Source organism: Rissa tridactyla, chromosome 3, assembly GCF_028500815.1.
Source record: "Rissa tridactyla isolate bRisTri1 chromosome 3, bRisTri1.patW.cur.20221130, whole genome shotgun sequence".
Classification (NCBI taxonomy): domain Eukaryota; kingdom Metazoa; phylum Chordata; class Aves; order Charadriiformes; family Laridae; genus Rissa; species Rissa tridactyla.
In genome coordinates this window covers 110,251,505-110,265,727 of record NC_071468.1, presented here as the reverse complement: position 1 = coordinate 110,265,727, position 14,223 = coordinate 110,251,505, and positions in this window count along the sequence as shown.

The following is a 14,223-nucleotide window of genomic DNA, read 5'->3' as shown; positions in this document are numbered from 1 at the left end:
GGCTGCAAGGTTCAGAGAGCGACCTTGCAAACTAAGGCATGATGATGGGTCAAAATTTCCAGTAAAGAAAGTGCTTCCTAAGTTTGTTTTTTTGGGTTTTTTTGTTTGTTTGTTTGGTTTTTTTTTTTCTGGATGTGTAAATTCTGCCTAAGAAATGTAGAAGGTCTAGGGCAGAGCACTCACACGTTGTCAGCCAAATCACACAATAAAACCTGCCACAGCGCAGCCAGAATAACCATTTATGGAGTGAGCCGATGCTGAAAAAAATTGTTGTTTACAGCTTAGCATCTCCTCTGTCTGCAAATCACACAAAGAGAGAAAGGAACTGGGAGAGGAGTCATTTGGTGATTTAATGTTTAAATAAGAGCGTGAAATGGGTATTTCTGTCTCAAGAGGATTCGGGATTTGATTCCTCCGACTCCCTGCAGCCACTGCTGGGGGATAAGCAGGTGGGCTGCACCGTGCCCTGGGTATCTCCTGAAATGGGTGCCAGCAAATGGGAAAAAGCCCATGGGAATGGGGTGCCGTCACACTTATAGTGGTAGTGGAGAGGGGGAGAGGGAAAACCACACTTTTAATGAGTTATTTTAGCAGGACCATTTTATGAGCGACTAGATAAGGGATGTGAGTCCATCCTGTCAATGGCTTTAGGAGGAATGGGCATTGTGGAAGGAGCAGATCCCGGTTTTCAACTCCATTCCCAGCCCTCTGTAAATCCATGGACTCCTGGTCTGCGGTAGGATGGCAGCAAGGTCGCACCCGTGCAGCCACACAGCTCTGGTGGCACTAACGTGCTGCCAGCCTGGATTTTACCTGTATTTTATAGGTGGCAATTCTGAGCCTCCTCTAATTTAATCCCTGCAAAATGATGAGCTAAATCAATAGTCAAAAAAATCATCTCCTGTTTATTATGGTTAGTTGAAAGAAATTGGTACCTTCTTTCAATTACTAGAGCTAATGATACCTAGCTCCTATGTGAAGAAACATTCCCCATTTCCCAAATAAATTGCACGTTCAGGCTAATTAACCCTCGCATCGCCTTTGCAAGGTAAATAATTATGATCACTGCAGAATAACAGGGAGCACTTAAAGGCAAAAAAAATTATAATTAGGAATCACAGTTGTTGAAATGAAACTGTTGGGGTTCCCTATGCCATCCGCAGCACCGTGCCCTTCACGGAAAAATCCCATATATGTGCCCAACTCTGCTTTACTTGTATCTGACCAAGTGTGAATGCTTGTTCCTCAGCAAACTTTTACCATTTAATGTGCTTGTGTGCATCCCTGAGGTTGCATCTACACCAGGACACCGGCAGCCCCATGGACCGGTGGCCCCAGGAGGAATTAGCGCCGTTGCAAAAGGCATGGAGGACCACGCCATCCCTCAGCGCAGCAGTGCCCTAAAATATTTGGCCATGCTGAGCCCAACGTTTGCCTGTCCCACCACAGTGTAGCAGCCTGCACAATGTAAAATGAAATATCGTTGCTCTGATTAGCATACACTTTCCACTTCTTTTAGACTGATGACAATCTGGCCCTGGATTTATCTGCTTTGCTATTTATTGTGCAGCCTGCTGTGTAACTTCCCTCCCATGCTAGGGTGGCTGGAATATATTATTTCAAAAGTATTTTTCCTTAAAGTGCTATTTTCAATGTCACAGGCAAGAGCAAGAGCAAGCACGGTCTTGGGAACTTTCAGCCACAGCGTCTGCTCTAACACATGGCATGGCTGCTGAAATGCCACCCTCTGACCTGGAAGCATTACAGCCACTCAAGCAATTTCACCTAAGAAATGTGGTAAGGTTGTTATGGACCGAGTACAGCCTGTGTCTACCATCTCCTATTCCCCATATCGATGCCACTAGATGTCTGAGTCCATTTTCCCCATCCTGCTGACTCCTGGCCCGTATGTGGCACATTGCAAAGACTGCTGCTTGCTGAAGGAGATGGCAAAAAGGGGACATAGCACGTCATCAGCCATCACTTTCTGTCCTCCCTGCTGTTCCCCTCCTCGCCCTCCCTTTATGCCTCCAGCACCAGGCTGGAGGATGTACACGGTCCTCGGCACCAGGGCAGGGTTGTTCTGGGCACCTCCTGAGACCATTTTCTACAAAGATCAGCACCAACACCGAAACCTGCCCAACTTTTTCCCATCTTCCTCAGGACAGAGCAGTGTTACTCAAATAAGCTTATTCCAGAAGCCTGCAGAAGGGCAATACTGGCATCACAATACTAGCATTTCTGTGTGGGAAAGTACCAACATAATGATGGAAGCTCTCTGAGATGCCCCACAGGATTCTTCAGTAGGGATTTTTATTTTTTGTTAACTTTCTAAAGACTTTCCTATGGGGGACATCAGCAGGATGTTTTGCTGGATCGTTATGCCAGGACGTAACAAAAATAACGAGAAGCAATCCAACACAACCCACGCAGGGCTGAGTGCAGAACTGGGCATGATCCAGACCTCCGTAATGGGACGGCACGGCTGTCCCATTAGCAGCAGTGGCACCTGGGTGGCATAAGAACATACCTGGGGCAGCACAGATCAGGAAGAGGTTAAACAATGCGTGGGAGGAGATGACCCGAAGACTAGAGGACATGTTTTTGCTCTGGGGCATGGGTAGAAGCACTTCCAACAGAAACCTTTTGATGTGGTACAAGACAGGAGCAGACCTAGGTCTCCTTCCATTTCTGCTGAGGAGAGGTTAAGTTAGTCATCAAACAGAAGAATTTCGGTTAATTAATTCCAAAAAGTTAATTAACACTATGGCTTCCTTGGAGCTTTCTTGGAGCAACAAAGCAGCCACATGCTCCCTGCCATGCCACCGTTTTTCCCTGGCAAGATGACCTTTGCTGGCAGCAGCAGACTTCGCATCCACCAATGGCTTTGTCCTCAGAGATGCTTCCTGAGCTCAGAAAAGCATTGGCTGATGTGGGCTTCAGGAGGGGATCTCCCAGACTACGGATGCTGCATTGAGATGGAGGCACAAGCCTTCCCCATCCAGTCATGGATGGATTCCCAGCGAGCATCCGCAACGTCATCTCTCCTACGAGTGAGATAGACAGTTCTGAGCATGATTGCTTTCAAAAGCCCTGTGCACGTCTGATTGCAAGGACCAGCCTGCTAGCAGCTCTGGAGAGGGTGATTTATGAAACCCCCATAGGGACAGAGAGTATTTGAGAACCAGAAAGCTAATAGCCATTATCAGTAATGCCTTTACTTAGAAGGCAGTTTCCCTTCTTCCGATGCTATTAGCTTGCAGGTAACGCTGGGGGAATGAGACCCCTTTTCACATGGGGTAATTAATCAGAATAACCAAATAAGAATGTGAAAGCACACAAAGCCTGAGAAAATAAAATAACCCCTTGTCCACACGCACCCTTCTTTTCTCCTTGCCCAGGAAGAAATGCCACCTTGGGTCAGAGAGCAGATTAGGTAGTTATATCCAGATGTCTTTTCTTCATGGGTAAACTAATTTTTTTTCTGCCTCTGTTTTTATCTTTCTGGCTTCCTCTGCATTAGCGCAGAAACTACCTTTGCTTGCCTTTTGTTGGCAAGACGTACCATGTGATGTGTAGGAACAGCCTGGAATTGTCTAGTCTGGGGGGGAGGGAGACATAATATTTGACTTAAAATTAATGGAGATGAGTAAGTGACTAAAAGGAGCAGCCGGCGTTGTAGCAGCTGTTAGTGGAGCATTTTGAGCCCTGACTGAGGAGAGAGCAGCATCCTTCTCTTCAGCCTTCGGTCTCCCCAGTGAGTTCACCAGCGGCAAACTTCTCTTAGGACACCCGACCCCAACAAAATGCATGCAGCCAGAGTAAAAGCAGCTTTCCCTCAAAAGACCTAAATGTTTTACTCTGGAGTTTCCACAAGTGTTTTCCTGTGGCTGTATTCACGTGTCCTCTGCCGGGTCCACAGTTCACCCGTGGGGAATTGTTTGCAGTGGCGAGGTGTCCAGGCACGGTTCTGCGCCATCCCTCCCCCAGGGCATGGGGCTTGGACGCAGGTTGTGTCACACATGGCCATGGCCACGGCCACGTCGCACAGGGCCATGCTTTTTGTCCCAGGCAACAAATCCTAAAGCGCAAGTAACCCCTGTGAGACAAATAAAAACTCATTGCAGGAAGATAGATAATTCACTAACCAGAGCGGTGGTGGGTTTACATTAATAAGTAATAGCACATTAGCTGGTGGAGGAACTCTCTTGTACTTTAATGGAATAATATTGGTGCTTTAATAGGTAGAAAGCCCCACTTGCCCAGGGAGGCTGCAGATGGAGGCTCCAGCTCCTTGCTCTCCCTCGGCTCGGAGGTCAGTTATCCCTGAGCTCCTGGGAAGACGCCACAACAGCATGAAAACACCAACACTGCTGAGATTGCACCCAGGAACTTGCACAGCCTTTTGCTGATCCCGTAGCTGTAGTTTATTGAAAGACAGAGTGGCACCATGTTGGGGGTGGGGGTGGGGGTGTCAAGAGGATGCCAGAACCTCACTGGCACACTTTAAGGCTGTAATTGGAAAAGCGTGAGGGAAGTGCAAGCCAGCATCATCTGACACCAGCAGTCCTGGCTAGAAAGCTGGATTTGACACGTAGCCTTGCCAAAGCACTTGCAAGCACCATTTGGCATCCTCAGAAGCAGCACTGAACATTTCTGGGGGATGTCTGGCCAAAATTGTAAATGGAAGGAGTTTTCCACAGCACGTTATCTGGGCTGGACAAAAGCCCCGGGTAGCCCAGTTGTCCACACCACTCTCTGTGGGGTTTGTGTTTCTGCCTACAAGTTTCTGGGCAGTGGCACCCAATGGGACACGTGTGAGGACACACACCAGACACCAACCTCACCATCTCAGCCCACAGAAACCACTAATAAAATAAAATAAATCTTAAATGGCTACCCGAGCCCTAATTTGTAAGAGGAAAAATGCCCCTTTTCAGGCTAAAGGGCTTGGAAAATGAGAGTGGATTTATCAAGGTGATCCTTTTCCGTGAGGCTCTGAGGATAATTATAATGATCTGAATTCTTGATTCATATTTTAATAATCAGTATTTGTTGATCACTGGGAGCAAAAGACTAGCTGAAAATCGTATGAATTGTGGCTGAAAAGTTATGGTACACGGCTGAATAATCTGGTTCTACTGACTTGCACTTTTTCCTGGGAGGGCAGTAAATACTAACATAAAAACCTGGTGGTTTAATTCAATTTTGTGTCTCAGACCAGACGACTAATTTTAATATCTACATTTATAAAGATCGTATCCCCTAAACCAAATGTCTAAAAATAAAGGAAGAGAAGGCTAGTGGAAATTTAGTAAAACCGAAGATTTTAGGGGAAGTTACATTTTTTGAATGCTAAAATGTGTTACTGATGTTTTACCCACTGCTGGAAGAAGCTACGAAGGGGAGGCAGGAGGGAGCTGCTGCTTCCCCAGTTTACCCCTGTGGCGTAACGGGGGTTTGCCAACGGCAGACCTCACTTACACAGACACACTTTTGTAATTCGTATAATGCACAATGGAAAAGGAAAAACGCAGAGCTGCTTCGTAAGCTGAGATTTATGCTCCCCTTTGAACATTTCGCGTAGCTCACAGGTACAGCAGCACTCCTGTGGTTGCTGTGCTGTGCGGTGCAGGGAGGACGGGCAGAGCCTGCAGCGGAGGAATATTATTAAAAATACATCTGACTTGCAATCTCTGCATCCAGAACTGCATCCAAACTCGCCAAAAGTTCAAGGATGCTCAGAGCAAAGGTTTTGGTTCAGGCACGTCCCTGGAGACCTCAGAAACGTGTTTACGCTGCGAAGAGAAAAACAGGAAGCAGAGCCCATGTCAGCCCCCGGGGCCTTTCCTCCAGCTGAGCTGGCATGGTCCGGGAGAGATTATTTTGGTTGCAGGCACAAGCAGTTGGAACTTTCCTCCGCTGTTCAGTTACGGCTTTGTCCGTGGAGTATTAACCCCCTGACGGGAGTCGGCGCCTGTGAGCAGGCTGTTTCCCAGACAAGATGTGGAAACCAAGGGGCTGGATCAATGGAGTCTTGGGCTCATTGGCACTGGGAGGTAGCTTGCTTGGAGCATCCTTTCTGCACTGAGCTCATCACCTGTGCTAAGCAAATGACTGATCAGTTTTTAAGAGGAGAACTGAGTCTTGGTTTGCCCTATCGTTGGCTCTTGTGTCTTGGCTTCCATGTTCCAAAGGTGGCTTTCATGTTCAGGTGGCTGGGGCTTATCAGCAGGAAAACTCACAAAATAGGACAGAAAAATGCTTTTCAAAAACGAATTTGTAAAAACCATACATTTGTCATAATTGCATGTGAAGTCTGGAAACCATAGCACGCAACTTGGGTAGCTAATCAGCAAAGCTGTAATTGCAAACCCTTGCATCAGGCAGCTGAGTCATGAGATAAAGTGGAAGAATTGGGGATGAACAGCAAGAAAATCCACATTCTTGGCTTGGAGAGACGCAGAGCATTTCTGGTTCCCTCCCTGGCTGCTGTCAAGGCTTTGCAAGTAAATAATCAGCGTGAATAATCTATGCATGTCATGAACGCTACTCACGTAGAGTAGTTTTAATGTGGAGAGGGTTTAAGGGATTTTGAGAAAAAACTGCTCAGAGCAGTTTCAAACAATTGCTAGGTATTAATGTCACATTTGCAAGTCCCGGTGTCTCCCTGATTTTAGCAGAACAACGTTTTCTGCTTATTAAGGGTTTATCTTTTTGTTTTAGCTGTAAAAATACCAGGGACAGATGCTAAATTGCAGTTAAATATGCTGCTGTGCTAGGGAATGGCCCTCTACCAGACATAACTGAGGCAAACACTTTGGAAAACCAGGAGGCTAAAACTTTGTCATTCATTCAATCTGCTTAACCAAGGTCGACGAATACAATTAAGGAAAATCAGAGCTGATTCACAGGCTGTACACTGACCACAAGAGAAGTAAATACTTGCTGAATAAATTTTATCATAAGTAGTTCAACCAAGTCTAATTTCAGAATTGTTCACACCGTGGTGGTGTGCTTTTGTTCTTGCTCTGCTTTCAAAATATCAAGCAGGGGATTTAGTTCTTCTTCCACCCTCTCCAGATAATACTCCAGGCAGTTCTCACAATAACACATCTGCTCCATTTCCAGTGTGAACATCCCCACGTATGCAGAGCCCTGCGTGTCTCACAGTTTCACAATATCAGGATTGCATGTTTCCGAGAAGCCTTTTCCAAACGTGCAATTTGAAGTGATGGTTTTAACCATTATTCTGTGTGGCTGAGCTGGTGGCCTGCACTTTCCTGACAAACGGGGAAACAACCTACTCAAAGAAAATGAAAACCTTGGTAGGGAGAGGAAACTAAATCCTCTTTGAAGAGCTTCAGAGAGTGGTTTCCCAGGGTAAGTCCAGAATAACTTCAGGCTGTGATTCGGTAAGCTGTGTAAGAGAAGCACGGATTTAACTCCCACTTGTGTTTTCATTAGCACTACTACGCTGAATCAGTGTAATCAAGGATTGTAGCCCCTCCAAAAGGCTTTTTGTAGATCACCTGGCTTTATGGCAGGAGGTGGAGAGCACCTCTCTCCGATGCTCTCCAGAAACCAGCGAGAGAACAGTCAGGGTTAAATGCAGCAACAAACCACCCCACAACAAGCCAAAATTGCAAGTTTAGAGAAGTTTGGCAAATGGCCTTTGAGACACAGCTTCACAACATCCTTCCACCTTTGTCAATTTGAAAGGTCTCTTCTGTCTTCTGCTAGCAACGCTTGAGTCCGTGATGCTGCTGTGCCGTGAAAGTCAAAGAAAGAAGGTGTTTATCATGACTAAGAGGATCAATGGGCAGCATCAGAAGGAAGCTCAGCCTGCTCTGGCCCTCATCACCTCCAGGTGTCTGCACGCACACTCCCATGTCCCAGGCAAGGGGTGGCATCATGAGCCGTGAGTGCAAAGCAAGCACCGCAGCCACCTCCTGGAGAACAGTAGGGCCCAAAGGGTGTTCCCCACCAAAACCAACCACTGCTGTGATTCTCTGATGTTTCATATGAGAGAAGTCTGCATCATGGCCTCTTCCTCATGGTGGGTATTCACTCCCTTTTAGCTGCATTGTTTTTTTCCAAGGTATCAAATCTAGCAAAAGCATGTCGAACTGGTAGTCACCAGGAAGATCCCAACAGATCACAGCTGTCAGTGCATGATGAGGTTTTAAGGTAGACTACCCCAGATCAGTGGTATCTCCTCTGCAAACCATCCGACCCCAGAATTTTTATCTGGGAATGTGGCCTCACCCCTTTCGGGCTTATATGCCAGGAATTCCCAAGAAAGGGCTGTGTTGCTGCCACATGCCTGGAAAATCCCATACTTGTTCATATTAGGAAATCAATCACTAAAGCATGGAAAACCAAACCCAGGCTAGAAGCGATTTTATAGTACACTTAACAACTTTTATTTGGAGAAGCAGCACAGCAGGCTCTTTACGTGACCCTTCCACCCCGCACCTCAAGAATTTCTGATTATGGAACAGTTCTTTTTTTCATTTTACGGGGGGTTTAAACTGCAAACCTCTTTCATTACTGAATGGACTGTGGTCTCCTGCAGGGCTTGGATCCAAGAACTTTCCAGAGCAATTATGGAGACTTTGCAATAGGCCTGTCAGTAGAATAATAGCCCAGACAAACTTTCCAATACAGACTTTCAGACTGGCTTCCCAGGGAATAGCCCAGGCTAGCTTTTACTGTCACTTTAGAGACAGGTTCTTTCTAATTTTTTCTCATTGCACTTGAATTCTGTGTGAACGGTTCGATTTAACCTCACAGTAAAAGAGCTGTGCATGGTGCCCTCAGCTTCAGCAGATTACTGTGATTTTCACCACAGAAAGATCTGCCTTTGATTGTTGCTGTCCCTGTTTGCCGCCTGAGAAGTGATTTGTCCCTGCCCGTGTGCTCTGACCTACGACTTCAAGGTCCTGAGAGCTTATGGGTGGAGGTTACCTTAATATCCACAGATGTCCAGATAATTTCTGCATGAAGATCCCAGTTCATGTTTGTTCTTAAAAATGCAGCGTGCTAATTTGCTGAAACGTCATGGGTTTAAACCAGTGTAGGTCTATTGAAATCAGTGGTGTTACCTGGATTCACAACATGAGGGCTGGCTCCATCCTTCATTGGTCTATAAAACTACCCAGTTCAAGCAATGGGGCTTCCTCAGTTTTATTGTCTTGGAGCCAAATTTTTTTGGAACAGGTTGCCCAGAGAGGTGGTGGAGGCCCCACCCCTGGAGACATTCAAGGCCAGGCTTGATGAGGCTCTGAGCAATCCGATCTACTTAAAGATGTCCCTGCTTACTGCAGGGGGGTTGGACTAGACGACCTTTCAAGGTCCCTTCCAACCCAACCCATCCTATGTTTCTATGATTCAATATATTAAGGAGTTACCTTAGCATGAAAGGCAGGAGTGAACTAATGACATTACAAACAAAGCAGTGCCTGCCCAACAGAGGGACCGGTTGTCCTACAGGCGTCTAGACTCAAGGAAGAACTCTGGGGAGCTCCGGGGAGGAAAACCTGGCCGATGTGAGGAAACTAAGTTTGATTTAGCCTAGTAAATTGGGGAAGAGTGGCAATGGTAGTGATCTCCGTTAGTGCAGCACACATTAGGGACAAGGATGATCACTAAGCTTGGGGACGGCAGGGCTGGTGTTGGCAGTTGTGCTGCTGCAAGCGCAAATGGGCTGCTCTGCTCTGGAATGGCTTTGGACTGAAAAGGAAAAGGTGATTCTGGACCATTAGAGCAGGGAGGGTCAGGAAAGGCTCCCTGCGGGATCAGAGTGAGGAAAAAACACCTGTGAGTGAAGAAGGGACTGGATTTGACTGTGAGAGGGTGGGAGGGAGAGGGTGAGTGGCAGTGAGGTCCCTGCCCATCCTCTGCACCTCACATGGCCCCTTGCACCCACCTGTCAGGGGCTGCACTGCCCACGGGGCACTCACAGCCCTTTCCACGGGGCATTCAACTCCGACAACAAAAATCCGGTCCATTCTGCTGTTGGTTGGGCATTTAAACACTCACTCACCGGCCACTGGGCTGGACTGAGGAACCGCATGCAGCACAAACTGGTTTCAGACCAGTAGTGTTCAGACCAGAGTGAGCAGCCGTGTCGTGGTGCCAGTGCCCCGCATCATCCAGCTCCCACAAATCCACCTCCTTTTTTGTTAGTGTGGACCTAGGTTGGTATAGTTTTTGCATGAACAACCTCTTTTTTTCCTCTAGGCATACTACCTTTTCATTTACTACTATTAACTAATAAAAAATCCAGAGCTATGTATTAAACAGGTATGCATCTAACTGAGCCAGCAACAACAAATTATTTTTATTTTTTTCTTTCTTTAAATGAGAAAAGCCTCTTGTCAATCCCTCCTAGAGCATAGGGAAGATAAGCTAAATAAAATTTAAATCAATGTCAAGAAAGCAAGCCTACAGATAATGGAGCCCATAAAGGGGTCCTGCAGAGAGAGCAGCACTTATCTCATAGGTCAGGTAGCGCTCGTGTTTCAACATTAAACTCTTAGCTGTATCAAAACCAACCCTTGATTCCACTGAAGTCATCACTAGCTATTCCCAATTGATAAATACCTTATTAAAAGGGGATGCTACTAAAAGTATCTGCAGCAAAGCTCAAAGCACACAGATTTTCACTCAACAAATGCCTGGAAATATTTAGCATGTGTTTTTCTCTGCTTAACTACTTATAAAATTTGGATGTGCTACGAAGCATGTTTACACTTAAAGCGATGACAGTATCATCAGATACACTACTTCTCTAAATGGACATGTGCAATAGACTGGGCAATCACTGTGATGAGACATTAGATGAGCAATAGCAGCTCATAAGCAACTACACGATGTAAATCCATCAGGTTCAGGTTGGGCTGAACCGACTACTGTGGTTTGATGGATAAGGTACCCATGCCGTGTTCTTACTAGCAGTATTACTGAGCATTACATGGCCATGTCAAGGAGGAAAAAGACTTATTTCAACATATATTTTAAGTTCAAAAGCAAGTGGAATTGCTTTAAATTTGGTCTTGATGTAGGAAATCTGGTTTGTAACTGAAAACACGCGAGCACAGAGATGCTGACCAGTACAGCAGTGCTCCTGGTATATCACTCTGACATTATCCAGGATGAGGAGGAGAGTTGACGCAACCTGGAGAAGGCCCTGTTTCCTTCTGAGCCTAATTTTTGGAGTCAGCTGAGACAGGACTTCTTCCTGGCCTCTCATGCCTTCCCTCCCTACAGTACACAGGACCAGACTCCAGCCTGGCCAAAAATGTCATGGCCCCAGCTCATGTCTCCTGCCATTTGTATAAGTTGGACCATGCTGTTGTGGCACAAGAAGCTGTGACTCCCTGGGAGCTCCTCCTGGTCTCTGGGAGGAGGCTGGGAGGAGGCTGGCACATGTCCTGCTCCCTGGGAAGATGCTGGAAGGAGGGTGGCATGGCCAGCAAACCGTCCGGCTCCCTGCAGACCAGCAGCTGCATGAGGGTTCAGGTGACGAGTCTCACAGGCGAGACAGGTGCTGCTTTGCCTGAAGATCTTCTCCTTCCTTCTCCTCTCCCTTCCCGAGACAGACAAAAGTAGGTAAAATCCCTGGGCCTGTTCTCTGCTTGGGGGATCATTTCTGACTCACTTCTGCTTCCAGACTCACGTGTAAGCGACAGTGCTGGGTACTACCATTCATTTCATATAGGGTAATTTGACTGCCAGCTTTTTAATATGAAGATCTTGTTATCCTGATCTACAGAAAAAAGTCTGGATTGTAAAGGGATCCGTTTCTCTACTTAACAACTGCACACAACAGATAAGATTTTGCTTTAAACGTGCTAGGTGTTAATCATTCAGGATAATAGTTCTGTTATGCCCAACACCACTTACAGAGTCACAGAGGATGAGGAAGCCCTTCAGCAGCAATGCCACTGTAAGAAAACTAAAGGACAGATGCTTGTTAGCGGCATAATCCAAAGAGTAACACAGACCAGAATATCCTGAGTTTGGAATAATCAGCCTAAACACAGGAGAGCGATTACTGAGAACTACATGAACCTGAACACAAATGCACGCTAGTCAACCTGCCTTCAAAAAATGTAAGGAAACAGAAATTAACCCTTGGGAATCAGTTCCTTCCTCAGGGTCACTTTGAATTGCCTGTGGACCCAGAGATGAATGTGACCAGGGTATTTTTTCAAAGGCCAGATTAGCATGGGCTCCAAAAATACAAACAGGCCAGGTGGCAGATGAGAAACCTGCTTGATGAATAAAGAGAAGAAAGTCACAGATGAGACCAAACGTCTTCCTCAGGTGGACGATGCTCTCAGCACACAATGATGTGTCCCTGTTTTCTGGCACTGTTATTTTTGGATGCAGCCACCCTTCTCCCCTGGAACTGACTCACCTCTGCAGGAAAGCCTCTTCCCCCCCGTGCGGTTGTCTGCCTTTTCCTTCCACGGCTCTTGATTTCCTTCTAGGGGTTTGCATCAAACCTCTCACACAAACAGTTTTAGAGGATGACCACTGCAACTGTTTTTACAGGGAGAAACCCAAGCCAAAGAAAACAATAAATGCTTGAACTCTGTCCTACTAATCAGATCTCAAAGCATGATTATAATGAATCTCGTAAACCCCAACAAATTAATTTCTCCAATGCTCACTTTGCATGCATGGAAGGTCAAGCATGGACAATTCAAATTATTTTCCCCAAATTCATTCTGTATGGCAGGGCCAGGAACACATTTTAGATCTAGAGATTCGTAGGCAGCCTGAGCTGGAAAAGATGAGTTTTCAATCAACATCAGGTCAGAAGCTGGTCTGAGATGTCCCTTCTCAGGGCCAATGCTTAGATTGTACCAGGAGATAAAGCAGGGCAGGAACACTCTGAGCAGAGAGAAGACACAAACCTTTCAGAAACACCATAGTTACTCCTTCTCTGATTAAAAACTCTTCTTTCATGTAGAAAATGAAACAGGATGATTCAGGAAGCAAGCAGGCACCATGTTGTACAGCCCACTGCGACCCTAAAACAGAGCCCAGTCGGAAGCACGAGAGACCTTTCGCAGAAGATCCTTGTGGTAAATCTTTCCTTCAAATTCCCACAGAAACTGGTCTTAAAAATAACAGGCAACTGAAAAAAGCAAGCATCTTAGTAATCATTTCAAGCCTTTAAAAAATATGGGGAGGGTGAAAGTGTCTCACTAGAGCTCAGCAGTCGGGTGGGCCTGTGGGTGCCCAGGGTGTGGTGGCAAACCCTGCTGGGAACAGGAGATGCGGTTGTGCCCTGTCCTGGATTTTTTGGGGGTGTTTCTTTGTCTCTTTGCCTTCCTGTTGAGTGTCCTCTCAGGTGAACTGATATAATGATGGGATCTTCTTGTCCCTTGCAAAGATTTACAGTGAACTGCCTGTTGATATGTGTTTCATTTTAGCATATCCATCTCCCCCAGCCCTGGGCACGCTGTAGCATCCAAGAGGAAGGCCGAGTGCTCAGCAGCCTTCCTCCCTGAGCGGTACCACCAGGTATCAGCCTACCATGTCCAGAAAAGCCTTCCCTATTTGATCAAAAAACCATAACAGCAATGAAAACTACAATTTCCTGGCTAAAATTCTGGTATGAAATTTGCAGGTAGGCAAGGCCTTACAGGGTCATCTTATGCTCTGGGCTGATCATGTTCCTCTGCCCACTCTTTCTCATCTGAAGTTTTTAATGGCTTAAATATGTAAGTGTTTTGGAGCAGTCACAGTTTGTATCCATGTTTTAGAATAAATAGGAAGTGAGAAGACTTGAGCAGCAGCGAAGTTGCCATAGCAATTGTTTGATGGAGAAGAGAAATTGCAACAAGAAGACCCTGGAGAACATGTCACTGTGCCTCTACCTTTTGCATCACGCCCGTCTGGACTTCAGAGAGGACAGGCTGCATGGGAGAAGGGAGCTGCCTTGGCCTCCCCGCTGCTCTTCAGATGACGTTTCAGGGAACTTGCCTAGGGGCATGGCCAAGGCGGTGAACTCATCCGTTCAGCCTGGAATTTCGCTGAGTGACACACATGGGAACTTCGCACACACGTTAAATCACGCCTGAGTCATCAAGCGATCCCATCATTATATCGGTGCGAGTGCTTACTTATAAATCATAGGTGAATCATAAGGCATTAGTTTGGCCCTTTAAACCATGGAGTATCAATCATATGTTTTGTCTCAGG